At 49.9% G+C, this 14,073-nt stretch overlaps 1 long non-coding RNA gene across 1 annotated transcript in view; it reads left to right on the forward strand.

Moving 5' to 3' along the window:
• Window positions 1-11,302: 11,302 nt before the first annotated feature.
• Window positions 11,303-14,073, forward strand: part of LOC138985969 (uncharacterized) — a 37,043-nt gene continuing 34,272 nt past the window's right edge. The window contains exon 1 of the long non-coding RNA XR_011462897.1: window positions 11,303-11,433. This is a non-coding gene — a long non-coding RNA (uncharacterized lncRNA). The remainder of the gene's footprint in view (window positions 11,434-14,073) is intronic.

A 14,073-nucleotide genomic window follows, 5' to 3' on the forward strand; every position in this document is an offset into this window, starting at 1 on the left:
ACTGTTACATCTATGAAATGGAATGCTGAAAGTAAAAGTGAAAGTCACTCAGTCATCTCTGACTCTTTGAGACCCCATAGACTATACAGTCCATGGAATTCTCTAGGCCAGAATACTGGAGTGGGTAGCCTTTCCCTTCTCCACGGGAATCTTCCCAACCCAGAGACCAAACCCAGGTCTCCTGCATTGCAGGTGGATTCTTTACCAGTTGAGCCACAAGGGAAGCCCAAGAATACTGGAGTGGGTAGCCTATCCCTTCTCCAGCGGATTGTCCCAACCCAGGAATGAAAGTGGGGTCTCCTGCATTGCAGGCGGATTCTTTACCAACTGAGCTATCAGGGAAGCCCTCAGTGGAATGCTACTCGGTATTAAAAAAAAAGAACAATGTTGAAAAATCTGAAAGAAATGAGACACCTAGACTGTGTATTCCCAAGTACGTGAAGTTCTTCAGTAGGCAAAAATAATCTTCAGTGAAGCCTCAGATAAGACCCAGGGCCTGGGAGGAGCCCTGGGGTCATCCAGCTGATGGAGGTGCCGGCTGGGCTGCCGGTATCACAAGCGTATGTGTTTTTCTAAACTCATCTCACTGTACTTTTTAAATGGGCCCGTTCATTTGATAGTATGTAAATTGTCCCTCAAGGGAGTTCTTTTTTTTTTTTTTTAAGTAAGTAGGATATCAAGGTCAGGAAGAGGCAGAATTTGAAGTAAGTTTTAATGTGATCAAGAAACACTGTGAGTGTTCAAGTCCATCAAACCTGCAGGTTCTTTCAGAGTCCCAAGGCTCTCCTTCCATCCTCTATAATTAAACTTACTTTAGGGTGGCAGCAATGTTTAATATAAAATTTAAGTAATTTATGTTCAGTTCTAGTATCTTCAATTATTTTCACTTTGGCTTACTTGTGGGTGTAGAAACAGCATATTTCATATTATAGTTCCAAATGCATGGGATGGTAGCTTTGTTAGGTTTTGTGAACTTGCCTGGGTATAAAGCAACAATCAGAGCAATACTGTCACAGATATTTACTTCAACTAAGGCTCAGGATGTAAAGTTCTGTGTCACAAGGTACCTTCAGGTTAGAGACAGTCCATCAGATCCTCCCGCAGAAGGTGCCATTCCTACTGGTGAGCCCTCATTACCAACAATTCAGTTTTTCTTGTACATCCAAAATCACATCTTTTAGTTAGCTTTTATCACTTTTTACTTTTTTCAATTAGTTGTTCCCAAATTTAATATGACTGAATTATTCAACAAACGGACAACAAAGAAGCTGTTCTCAAAAATAAAAAGTCCTGTCCTTTCTAGCTCCTGGCCTCTAATGGGTCAGATCCGGCCAAGATTTGAAAGCATTTGTGGAAAAGCTATGACTCAGTGTGTGCTCACTCTATTTCCTTCCCACATGAAACTTAGACAAGACCACTGTGTTGCAGATGAATAAAGGGAACACACTAATTTGAAGGGAGAAATGTTACCATTTTCTAAAGTCTCTGAAGCATTTCTTTCCTTTACTTGTACTACTACTTATTACTTGTATCACTATTTATTGCTTGCAGCACTGTTACCTGCACCCAGGGGTGCTAAGGGATTCTGTTTTGCCAGGCACTGCTGCCAAGCAGGGTAGAGTCCTATTTCATCTCCACTGACTTTGGGCCCCAGTCCACTTCCCCCATTAGCTGCCTTCTCCCTCCATGAAACCTCAGTTTCTAGAACACGATTCAACCCTTCCCCCTGACCCCGCACTAATGGAGTCTCTCCTCTATACAAGGTTCATTACTGTCCTTCTTGCAGTCCACAAAGTGGAAGCACAGGGCTTGGTGAGTGCAGCTCTTGGATGTTAGCTGCCACAAGTCCCGCGTGCACTCAGCAACCTGCACATCCATACAGGCCAGACCTGTGCCCTCGGTGCTCGCATCTGGTGGTTTCTTCTTCCTCTGAACTCCTACGAGTCAGGTTGTTTACTTATGTGATACTGTAAAAAAATGTTTTAAACTTTGCTTGTATGATTTTTAAGGCCACTTTCATTCCTGAGATTCTAATCCTTGGAAGTGCTGGCTGTCATTTTAAGATAAGAGATTAAGTCGAGGTACTTGCTTTCTTATATTAAGTTATTCAGTACCCCCTCGGAGGCATTGCTCCGGGTTGCCAGAAAAGAAGGCGGGCAGGAGACACAGTCTGTTCCCACACAGGGCCTGTTAGTAGTAAGGCCAGGTCTCAACCTCACAATCCAAAGTCCCCTGGTGGCTCTAGTCCCTTGAGCCATTTCTAACACCTCCTTGTAAGTTAAGGATCACAGCCCCATCACTCACTGGATGCTCAAGCTGAAACCCACTGCACCTGCCCCTACCAATCAAAGCTGTTATAAGACTTCATGTCCTCCATGCGGCCTGGAGTCTCAACAATAAGCTGTTTGCCCCAGGTTTTCCAGGCCCTTGGGGTCTCAGCTGCCTAGCTTGGACGTTGAACCTGGATAGGACCACCGACCCCTCAGCTGAGTCTGCACAAGACTGGAGACCCTGTGATGTTCGGAGGCCTGGAGCCTAGTTGCGCTTGCGCACAAGGTCCACCAGGCACATTTTTACAGTCAGGATTCCAGCCCTCCCCTGCTCTGCATACGACCCCAGGTTCCCTACATCCACGTCCCCCACGCCCTGTGTCCCCACGTCCACACCTCCCCCCCCTGCGCCCCACGTCCACGCCCCCCACCCTGTGTCCCCACGTCCACGCCCCCACGCCCTGCGTCCTCACGTCCACGCCCCCCACGCCCTGCGTCCCCAGGTCAGCCGTCCGCCACCTCTCTCTCTGGGCTCTTGGGCTTCGCTCAGGCGTTTTGAAACTTTGGCGTTCCCTCTCATCGTCTCGCTATGAGTAACCACTCTCCGTGCTTCACCTCAGTTTGTTTTGTGTCGAACAAAAACAGTATCACATAAGTAAACAACCTGACTCGTAGGAGTTCAGAGGAAGAAGAAACCACCACATGGGAGCACCGAGGGCACAGGTCTGGCCTGTATGGATGTGCAGGTTGCTGACTGCACGCGGGACTTGTGGCAGCTAACATCTAAGAGCTCCACTCACCAAGCCCTGATGAATTTGGTGATGAATTTGGAAGCGGGCCAGGAAGGAGGGGGTACCAGGGACCTCAGCCCATCGACTTGGAGCCTCACAGGGACCGAGAGGCCCAGCGTGAGCCTCGGACCCCTCTGCTCCAGGGCTGCCCCTCGGGTCCCCACCAGGCACCCTGACCCCGGTGCTCGGTTTCGTTTTGTGGCAGAAAAGTGGTTTTGGGGCTCAGGAAGGAAGACATCTTCTGGTGTGTAGTCTAGTTAAAGAGACACGCCTGTGCCAGGTCGGCTGCAGGTCCTGACTGGGGCGAGGCTGGAGGGTTTGGAGACAATTAGGGAGAGTCCGGCAGCTGAGGGGCTTCCCACGTGGCTCAGTGGTAAAGAACCCGTCTGCCAGTGCAGGAGAGACAAGAGACGCAGGTTCCATCCCTGGGTCGGGAAAGTCCCTTGGAGGAGTAAATGGAACCCTCTCCAGTATTCTTGCCTGAGAAATACCATGGACAGAGGAGCTGGGCGGGTACCATCCATGGGGCCGTAAATAGCCGGCCACAACTGAGTGCGCACAGGGCGGCAGAGGCGCCGGTGCCCTAGGCCCGGGCGCTGGTGTTCCGTCTGTGTTCACATCTGTCTGTGTCTTAACTGTTGAGAATTGGCTGTTCTGTGCAAGAAGCAGTTATCCAAAATGGTAATAAACTGAATATACCACTCAACTGTAATTATACAAACTAAGGAAATACACTTTAATCTGCATGAGGTTGTCTAGAGTACAGAAGTGTGTGGATGAAAGGGCTGATGTGGAGAGCTTCTTTTATGAATCTTTGTGGATAATTGTTAAAATTGGACAGTTGAAATAATAGACAGATCCTGTGTGCTCTTTACCCAATTTCCCTCATAATAACACCCAGAAAAACTGTAGTTAAACATAGCAACTAGAATGCTGACCCTGATATAGTCACATGCTAAGTCGCTTCAGTCGTGTTTGACTCTTTGAGAGCCCATGGATCGCAGCCCGCCAGGCTCTTCTGTCCATGGGATTCTCCAGGCAAGAATATTGGAGTAGTTGCCGTGCCTTCCTCCAGGGGATCTTCTTGACGAGGGATCAAACCTGTGTTTCTTATGTCTCCTGTGTTGGCAGCAGGTTCTTTACCACAAGCGCCACTATCCAGTCACATACAGAACGTTTAAGTGCCCACAGAGACCTTTTTCTTGCCTGCCTTTTATCAGATACACCTGCTTTCCTCCTGTCTTTGCTACCTTATTCATCCTTATCTCCATTTCTGTAATTTCCCCTTTTCAAAGATGTTGTTTAAATGCGGTCATACAGTATGTAACCTTTGGCTTTTTTCACTCAGAGTAATTCTTTGGAGATTCACACAGATTAAGTGCTTCAGTGGTCTTTTCTTTTTCATTGCCAAGTACTGTATCACTGTATGGCTGTATACAGTTTATTTACCTAATGAATGACATCTGGGTCGTTTCCTGTTTTGTGTTATAATAAGTAAAGCTTCTGTAAGAAAAACAAGAATTGGCTATTGAGAACTAAGCTTCTTGATGACCACAGCGAGGACCTTACATTTCGTTGCTGTGACCCCTAGAAGCAAAGCCGCTTCAGAATGGGAGGTGCTTATCCCAAGGTTCCCTCTTGTGATTCCCTTTAGGCTGTGTTCACCAAAGTTGGGTGACCTTGACTTATGAATCCATGCACAAGGAAGAAATAGTTTTCTTCCTACTTCTTCTCCTCTATCTCCCCGTGCCCAGCCCGCTCCCCCCCGGCCATACACACACACTCACACTCATTCTCTCTGTCTGTATGGCCACAACATCCTTTAGACTCTACAGGAAAACAGCCTGGAAATGGATTCTTAAGTTACAGTATAACTTTTCAACCAGATTTGTTTTGTAAATGAGAAGGTGAAATGCTTTTTTATAGTCTCTTACGTTATATCAGACTAAACCTGTGCCAAGAAGATGTGAAGTCCTGCAAGGATGGAAAGAAACCTGTTTTGCTTGGTCCTAATGAAAAGGTGGACAACTTGCTGTCAATCAAACCCACTTGGGTACCCGACTGGGCCAGAAAGCTACCCAAACTCAGGTGGGGCAACATCTGTTAAAGCAGGTTTCCCTTGGGAGTGTGAATGCGAGGTGGGTGGGATGGATCTGGGTCCACTCTTCTACAACTTCGAACTTATTTGGAAGAGCAGTATGCCAACTTACAGAGATGACCCCAAGGTGGGGTCCAACCTGATTTGGACAAGTGTTCAAAAGTGTATTAAATACCCTTCTCACTTCAGAAGAACATAGAATAGTGCAGGGTAAAGCTCAGAAGGAGGCATTTGGGCTTCATACAGAAACCCTTGGTGACCCAGCTCGGGCTGCAGAAAGCATAATTGTGTGAAAAGCAGATCCCAGTTGGGTTGTGAATGCTGGGGAAAGTCTAGAACGTGAACATTATAGAGATTGCATTCTTGCAGGTGTGTGAAGAGGGGGGCAAAACAAAGAAGCCTTGATGAAGTACAGAAGATAAAACAGAAACTGAATGAGAAGTCTTCAGAATTTCTAGACGGGGTCTGTAAAGCCTACTGGCAGTACAGATACAGATCATAAGGACCTAGAGAATTTAAAATGGGCCTTATGTTTCTCATTCGTCAGAGCAACTGGCACACAGAAGCTACAAGAGATGGGAGGGGCTTTAGAGATGCTGACATCTCAACTTGTTGAGATGGCCTTAAGTTTGTAATTGCAGGGACCAGTTTCAAGAGAAAAGGAAACAATGGAAAACGAAATGGGCCATTGTGCTGGCGGCTGCCTGAACTCAGGGAAGAGTGGATCAAATTGAGGCCCCAATGAGGGACTCGGCAAAAGGTAGGAGGCCTCAAACTGTCACTCGAATGGGGCACCCGATAGTGGGACCACAGTAACGTGCCTTCTGCAGGCAGAGGGGACCCTGGGGTAGTGTCCATGCTTAGACTCTTAAAGAAGGTAAGTGAAAGTGGCTCAGTCGTGTCTGACTCTTTGCAACCCCATGGACTGTACAGTCCCTGGAATTCTCCAGGCCAGGGTATTGAAGGGTAGCCTTTCCCTTCTCCAGGGGATCTTCCCAACCCAGGGATCAAACCCAGGTCTCCCACATTGCAGGTAGATTCTTAACCAGCTGAACCACAAGGGAAGCCCTGAAGAAGGTAAGCAGGTGGCATACCCAGTGCCAGGTAACTGGCATGACCATGACAGTGACCAAGGGTGATGCTGCTGAGTCACCACTGCCTCCCACATGCAGCCCTGGGTGACTTGACAGAGGGAAACCGCTATGTGGGAGTCTGGGAACTTGGTTCTAACTACCCAGCTTTCTAAACTTTCTTTTGAGACTGTTAGTAGCAAGGGGTGTCAGAGGACCCTAGAGAAAAGCTCTTCTCCAGCAGGGGAAGAGCTCCTATTGGCTTTCTGGCCCTGCTGATGGCCTTGCGTCCCCTCTGGGATGAGATTGACTGAACTAAGTGCCAGGGTAGCCTCCGCACCTGGACACCAGGTGGACGTTAAACCACCACTAGAGCAGGTCTGTGAGTTGCAGGCTCTACCGCGGCAGTTCTGGGAGAGAAACCCCAGAGGGCGAGTCTGGGGGATAGGCAAATGGGGTGCTGGGAAGAGGGCAGATGGCCACAGCTGCACAGATCAGGCTCTGTAGGGGGCAGGCATCCCAGACGTCATGCAATATCCATGAAGAGGAGGAAGCAAAGCCTGGGATGGATTCCTAACGACCTTCCTCCAGTATGACCCAGTATGGTCCTGCTGGTCACTTTGTGATTGGCTGGTCCCCATTTGAGTGTTTGTACTGGATTGAAGAGCACTTAATAGGTTATAGGAACGCATTGCTCTCCCTAACCCATACTCTGCTCGTGACTTTGTCCTGGGTCTCTTGTTGAGTGACCATTTTTGGACTTGAAGGAGGCTTTTCCTGCACTCTTTTGAGTTTTGAATCCCAAGTCTGCTTTTGAGTGGAAATATGGAGGTAAAGGAGTTAGATCACAGTACTGCTAGACAGCACTTCCTCAGGGCCTTATGAGTTCTTCACTGGAGGAGTCCTGGCCAGATTCCGGGGACCTTGAACCTTTAAACCCTGCTCCAGGATGCAGATGATGCCTGGGCACTAGTGAGACAGAGGACATCTGAGGGCCTTATGAGTTCTTCACTGGAGTAGTCCTGGCCAGACGCCGGGGACCTTGAACCCTTAAACCCTGCTCCAGGATGCAGATGATGCTTGGGCACCAGTGAGGCAGAGGACATCTGAGACCAGGTTCGGGTTTGACTTCAGACTTCTTGGCTGAATGAGGCTGTAAAGGGTCCAGGAAGAAGGCAGATTCTCAGCACTCTTAAATATTTGAGGTTTTGAACTCAAAAACAGAGAGCTGGCTGCTGATGGGGGCAGGGAAGCTCTAACCAGGATCGCAGTTGCCACCAGAAGACACTGTGGGGATCCTGGGAGTGACTGGGCTCTGCCACACCTGGACCCCCAACTCTGGACTCACAGCAAAACCCTTCTGGAGATGCTTTTAAAGGAGGAGACAGGAGACCTCTAGGCTAGAATCCTGAAAGATGAAATCCGGAAGGCTGGCTCCATCTCTGCAGGATGGGCACTCAGGAAAACTGCGATGGGAAATGAAAAGCATGCAGCAGAAGGAAAACTTTGACCAGGGTCGTCCAAACCTCGCTGGTTCCAGCCCCAGCCCTGACACTGGGTTCTCCCAGAGGCAGGGCAGCCCCTTCAGATTTCAAGTTGCTTTTCAGAAGCTGCAAGAAAAAAAAAAGCTACAAGAAAGAAACCAAGGTGAATGGCTTTGTTCAAGTTGCACCCTTTGGAAGGCAACTTCTCCATTATGAGCAGGATGTGTTCTTTTGAGTCCTTTGTCTCTAACTCCCAGGCTTGGAAGCACTTCTGCTTTGATAGAAATAGGTTATGATGAGGATTTCTCCTACTTTGGTAGAAGAGGATAATCTCTCTGGTGATGGCTCTGTCTTCCAGAACCTGGTTTTTTCCAAAACCTTCCAAAACCAGATTGTGGTGACCCCTTGGTTGTGCTGGTCAACTTTCTGACCACAGCTAACTTCACTGACTTCAGATGTAACCTATCAATTGGGCTGATCACCGGTCCCCTCCTTTCCCTGGATAAAACCTCTAAACATCCTGAACATTACCTGTGGCTTGCTTTCTGTGTGCCCCTTGAGGTACGTCTTTGCAGTTTCAGTTACCAGCCTTGGGCCTGTGGCTGCCTTGACAGCTGGTGCACAGGAGGTATTTGTTTGTTGGGGTCAGTGTTACAGTGAAACCGGGCATAAGAAAATACACTCAGACAAGTGCTGAGCAGTTTGACTCTTCAAGCCCTTGTTGAGTCTGTGCCCCTTATGAGCAGAAAGTAACTAAACCATCCTCTTCCCCTCTTTCCCAGATTGAGGCACGATCACAAGATGGGGGGAGGCACTGAACCCAGAACCTGTGGGCTAAACCTGTTCTCCCCGCTGTCCCTAGTCAAGGTTGTGAAGGCTTACATGTCCTCCCAGCAGTGCAGGGCCTTATTGATAAGCATTTATCTGAGGTGTCTTCTAGGAGCTTGGAGGCAGCTCTGTTGAGTTTGGACTGAGCTGGTTGAGATGGGATAGGACCACCACCCCCACCCCTGGATCTGCATGTGTACTGGTGACCTTGTGAATGTGCAGAGGCCTGGAGCCTAGTCACGCCTGTGCTCAAGGACAGTTAGGCACCTCTTTTATCACGGTGCCCACGCGTGCCCCAGTCCGGCACCTTCTGGGAGGCAGACCTGAGATTTGTTCTCCAGTCTCCACACTTGGCTGCCTCACAAAAAAAGCCCTCTTTGCTGGCGACCTTGGCATCTCAGCGTCTTGGCTGGCTGTGCACCGGGCAGAATGAACCTGGCCACTAACAGTGACAGCACTGGTGACATTTTGTCTAGGAGGGCTCCTGCATGCTCCATCCCTGGAAAGCCCCTGACGGGCAACCCAGTGCCGCTGGGTCAGCATCCTCAGATGCCGGGCCTTCCCACTCGGTCCTGAAGACCATGTAACTCGTCATCAGAAGTGGTTAGTCTTCCAGTTCAGAACTCGGAGGCAGGGCCATCTTACCTCCTGGCTGGAGCGCTTTCTGGGGCAGAAGGTCAGCGAGTTCCAGGGCAACAGGACTTCTGTGTGACCAGGATCCAGGGGGTGCGGACAGGCGTCAGTAGTGCTTTTCCAGACCCAGCTCTCTAGAGACGGGTCTTTAGAGACCGTCCCTCTAGAGACGGTGGACTCTGAACTTGAAGGACAAGGGCCGAGTCCCCTGACCGCTGTGGGAAATGCCATCATTTGAGGGGACAGGGGGTCAAGGGTGGTCCTGCACTGAGGGTGGATGCTCCCCAGGGGACCCTGGGTCAGTGAGCAAACGTCTCTCCCTGGCAGCTGCTGCCCATGCAGGGGGTTTCCCGTGGACGCAGGCGCCCTCTGCTCTTTGTGATCAGTGATCTTACTGGAACGACTTGGAAAGCTCAGGTGCTGGTTAGCATTTTTTAGCAGTGAAGTATTAACAGTGTGTGCACCGTTCAGACATAAGTCTGTACACATAACAGGCTGAAGCGTGGTGTTAGCAAGCTTTATATGCACGGGACACCTACCAGTTCACATGACTCACATTGTGTGATCGAGTCCTGGAGATAGATGTAAACCCGGGTTCTCTCCCAGGTCTACGTGTGACTTGCCTCAGGAGGAGCCTGTGGAGTTCTGGGAGCAGGACTGGGGGTACGGGAATGCTGTGGGCCCCTCTGCACTGTGGAGAAGGGACAGTCTGACCAGTGTGTCATTGACAGGTGTCCTGGAGCAGAGGAGGGCCACAGTCTCTTCTGGACCAGACTCTAGTCGGGCTCCTCTAAGTGGTTCCCATCGAGGTCCTGACTCCTCAGGCTTCGAGGTCTGTCTCTTCTTTGTCCCATTTTAGCAAGATTCCTGTTGAGTCAGATTAGCCGGAGCTCCCCAGGCTCAGCGTATGACTGGACTGCTCATCCCCTTTCCCCAGATAATGAAGTCTGAGCCCCTGCCTGCCCTCAGCACAAATCCTGTACGTCGTTCAGTGGGGTCATTCTGCCATGGTCTGAGTGTGTATCCCCCCAAAACTCAGGCTGAATCCAAGTGCCCGGGGTGGTGGTATGGCCTTTGGGGGGTGACGAGGTCATGAGGGTGGAGCCCCCATGAATGGGGTCAGAGTGCCCCCAGCCCTTCTGCCACTTGAGGACACGGGGAGAAGGCACCTTGTGTGAACTGTGGAGGGGCCTCACCAGACATGTCATCTGCTGCTTGTTGATCCTGAACGTCCGTCCTGCAGGCTCTGAGGACTCAGCTCGTGGTCCTGCTGTGACAGGAGCTCAGCAGATGGCCCCGCCCCTGCCATTCCCTCTCACCAGCTTCCTGCTGTGGCTCCACCTGCTCCTGAGGGTCGCCTCCAGAGGGGGAGGTGAGCCTGACCTTGCCCCCATGGGGAAGTCCACGGCAGGAATGAATCCCTCTTACCTGGCTCTCCTCCTGTCCTGTCAAGTGTTGGGGGTAGACAGGGTCCGAGGATGGGGGGCTGCTGCGTGCGTCCTGGCGGGCGGCTTCTCACATGTTTGTGAAGTCACTTCACAGAGGAGAGTGTGGGGCCACGATTTGCTGGACTGGAGCCAGGCTTGTCTCAGTTTTCACTTGTAACCATTAAAATATAGTAAACCCGTTACATATTGACAAAACACTTCTTGCCTTAAGAGAACTGCTTTCCAAAACTAACCGTTCACTGATACATGTAAATTATTGTATATTTTTGCCAGTTTATCCTGAATTTCCAGTAGTGAGGAGAGCTCACACCCGTTCCAGCATCTGTCGGTCATACCAGACCAGGGCCTGGAGCCGTTTCCCTAAGTGAGGAGACAGGAGTGGGGGGATGGTGCTCCGGGGCCAGTGGGACCTGCCACTTCGCGAGCTGCGCGGGCAGTCCGGCCGGGCTGTGGGCACTGGGGCTCTGACCCTGAGAGCAGGGCCCCTGGGGGTCTTCAGCCGAGAACAGCCCTGTGGTGACTCAGGAACGGAGTGGTTCTGCCGTGTGGACCAGGCTGTGGTGGGGAGCCGGGGCGGAGGCGGAGGTGTGCATCCCGGCGCGTCCTGCAGGTGGAGCCCGCGGAACATGCTGGCGGGGTGGAGTCCAGGCCATCCCGGGAGGACTGACTCAAACACATGGGAGGGAAGCCGTGCCCTTCACGGAGGCTGAGGCGAGGCGGGTCGAGGCCGGTTCGGGGTGAAGTGGCACTCGATGCGTTTCGGACACCCTGGAAACACCTGGGGACAGCTGGCAGTACGGCTGGAGCAGAGGTAAAACCTGGGGGCCTGGAGGGGCCAGGCCTGGCTGAGACCCCCAGGGCAGGGTGGGCTCGCAAGATGAGGTTGTGTCCCAGACCCCCAAGGAGGAGCCTTGAGAAGGGGAAGCGACTGTGTGAGTGCTATGAAGGGTCAGACACGGGTGCCGCCGTGCCGGGGTGGGCTGCATGCCGTCGGGGAGATGGGGTGGGGGCTGCCGGGGACACGGGGATGCGGGTACAGGAGGCCCTTTCAGGGTTCTCTGTGAAGAGGAAAAGTGGCTGCCGAAGGAGTGAGATCCAGGAGGTCTTAGTGTTGGGAGCCGTCACTGCACGTCCGTGGGCTGGCCGTCATCAAGCAGAACCACCGACCGGCAGGGAAGTGATCACGTGATGGCGGAGGAGGGCTGCGGAGAGGCCTGGACAAGCCCGGACACCGGTGGGGAGGCCGGGCCAGGCGCCCTGGGGCAGTTGGAGGGATGGACCGATGGTGAGAAGGTGTGGACCTTCTCTTCTGTGTAGAGTCCTTGTGGCCTCGGGAAAGGCTGGGGCCTGAGGGGCAGCACAGAGGGCAGAGCCGCGGGAGCCCGTGCTCAGAGCCTCTCAGGAGGGCCCCGTGGTTGGTGGCTGAGCGTTCAGCACGAGGCTGGTTGGGAAGTGCATGGACTCTTACTGTGACTGCGGGCCTCGGGGTGCTCATGGCCCGGCCCTACTCCCATGCGGGCTCAGATCTCCCTAGCTGCCTCTCTTGTAAATACTGCTGCTGTGAACTGTGGGTTGCATGTTTCTTTTCCAGTCTGTGTTGTCGTTTTCTTTGTGTGTGTACCCAGGAGTGGGATTGCTCAATCTCTTGTTGGTTATATTTTTAATTTTTTCCACTACTGTGTTCTGCATAGTGGCTGCACCGATTTCCATTCCCACCAGCAGTGTAGGAGCATTCCCTTTAATCCACAGCATCCTCAGTGCTTCCTGTCTTTCTGAGGGTAGACAGTAAAGAATCTGCCTGCAGTGCGGGAGACCTGGGTCCAGTCCCTAGATGGGGAAGGTCCCCTGGAGAAGGGAACAGCTGCCCCACTCCAGTACTCTGGCCTGGAGAATTCCGAACGACAGAGGAACCTGGCAAGCTTTAGTCCATGGGTTCACAAAGAGTCAGGCACCACTGAATGACTAACACTTTTTACTTTTCATTCTGACAAGTACAAACTGAAACTTCACTGTGGTTTTGACTTGCATTTTCCTGATTAGCCAGTAATGTTGAGCATCGTTTCATGTGCCTCTTGGCGATCTGCGTTTCCTGTTTGGAAGAAATGTCTGTTCTTACAAAACAGATGGGTTAGGGTTAGGGTTAACCCTGCTGCTGCTGCTAAGTCGCTTCAGTCGTGTCCGACTCTGTGCGACCCCATAGACGGCAGCCCACCAGGCTCCCCCTTCCTTGGGATTCTCCAGGCAAGAACACTGGAGTGGGTTGCCATTTCCTTCGCCAATGGATGCAAGTGAAAAGTGAAAGTGAAGTTGCTCAGTAGTGTCTGACTCTTAGCGACCCCATGGACTGCAGCCTACCCGGCTCCTCCGCCCATGGGATTTTCCAGGCAAGAGTACTGGAGTTGGGTGCCATTGCCTTCTCCAGGTTAACCCTAACCCATCACTATTAAGATAGCATTAATTTTTTGGAAATTAGTAAGACAATATTTTTGGAAAGTAACTGTTAAAAAATTAAACTGTTATTAAAATTTAAAATGAGACAGTTACTTTGCAAAAATATTGTCTACTAATTTCTAAAAAATTAATGCTATCTTAATGGTGATGGGTTTTCCAACATAATTTTAAAAGTTAGCAGATTTCAGAATAATTCCATGATGAATTTAGAGTCCTGGAATGATTCATTTTACACTCTTTTGATGAGTCATTATAATTGAGTTAAACTTCTTTGTTGAGAACATATATAACTGAATTTTAAGAGGTCTTTTTTTTTTAATGTGTCGGAATTTTCTTTCATTTTTCAGTGTGATTCCATTAACCTTGAGGTTGATCCTTTGGAAAATGAGCAAAATTATAATTGACATCCTCTATCTGTATTCAAACAGTCTGCAACCCCGATCCTCAGATCTTGCTCAGTTACCAAAGGGAATTTGAAACTGAGTGAGAATGAGATTAAATATTGTTGCATTTCATCCTTTGAATGACATTTTTAGCTCTATGTGGGATAATATATGAAGGTTATTGATTAATTGAAAACAAACCTAATTGACCATTGAGACTTGGTAGAATTTGTCTTTTGTTGGTGAGCATTATTTGGGATGTAAACCCATGGACTAATTTTTACTGTTACTTCAGAATATGACTATAAAGTACTTAGAAAGATGAGTGTCACAAAAAAAATCAATGATTGCTAATTATTTCTGATAATTCTGTTATTTTAGTTACTCAAAAAAGCTTTCACTTTGGATCAAAAATCATTCATTCCTTTTCAAAAGCTCTTTTAATGTGTGTTTAGGTAATTGACTCCTAGGAACATGTTCTTTCTCACTCAGCCAAGACAGCTGGGTAGATAATAATATATAATAGATAGACAAATAATATCATGTGCAAGGAGATACGTTAATTAGGGTTATTCAAAGATAGAAGCATACCATTCCCTTTTCTCAAAGCCAGATCA

The sequence above is a fragment of the Bos mutus genome, chromosome 27 (genome assembly GCF_027580195.1).
Source record: "Bos mutus isolate GX-2022 chromosome 27, NWIPB_WYAK_1.1, whole genome shotgun sequence".
NCBI lineage: Eukaryota > Metazoa > Chordata > Mammalia > Artiodactyla > Bovidae > Bos > Bos mutus.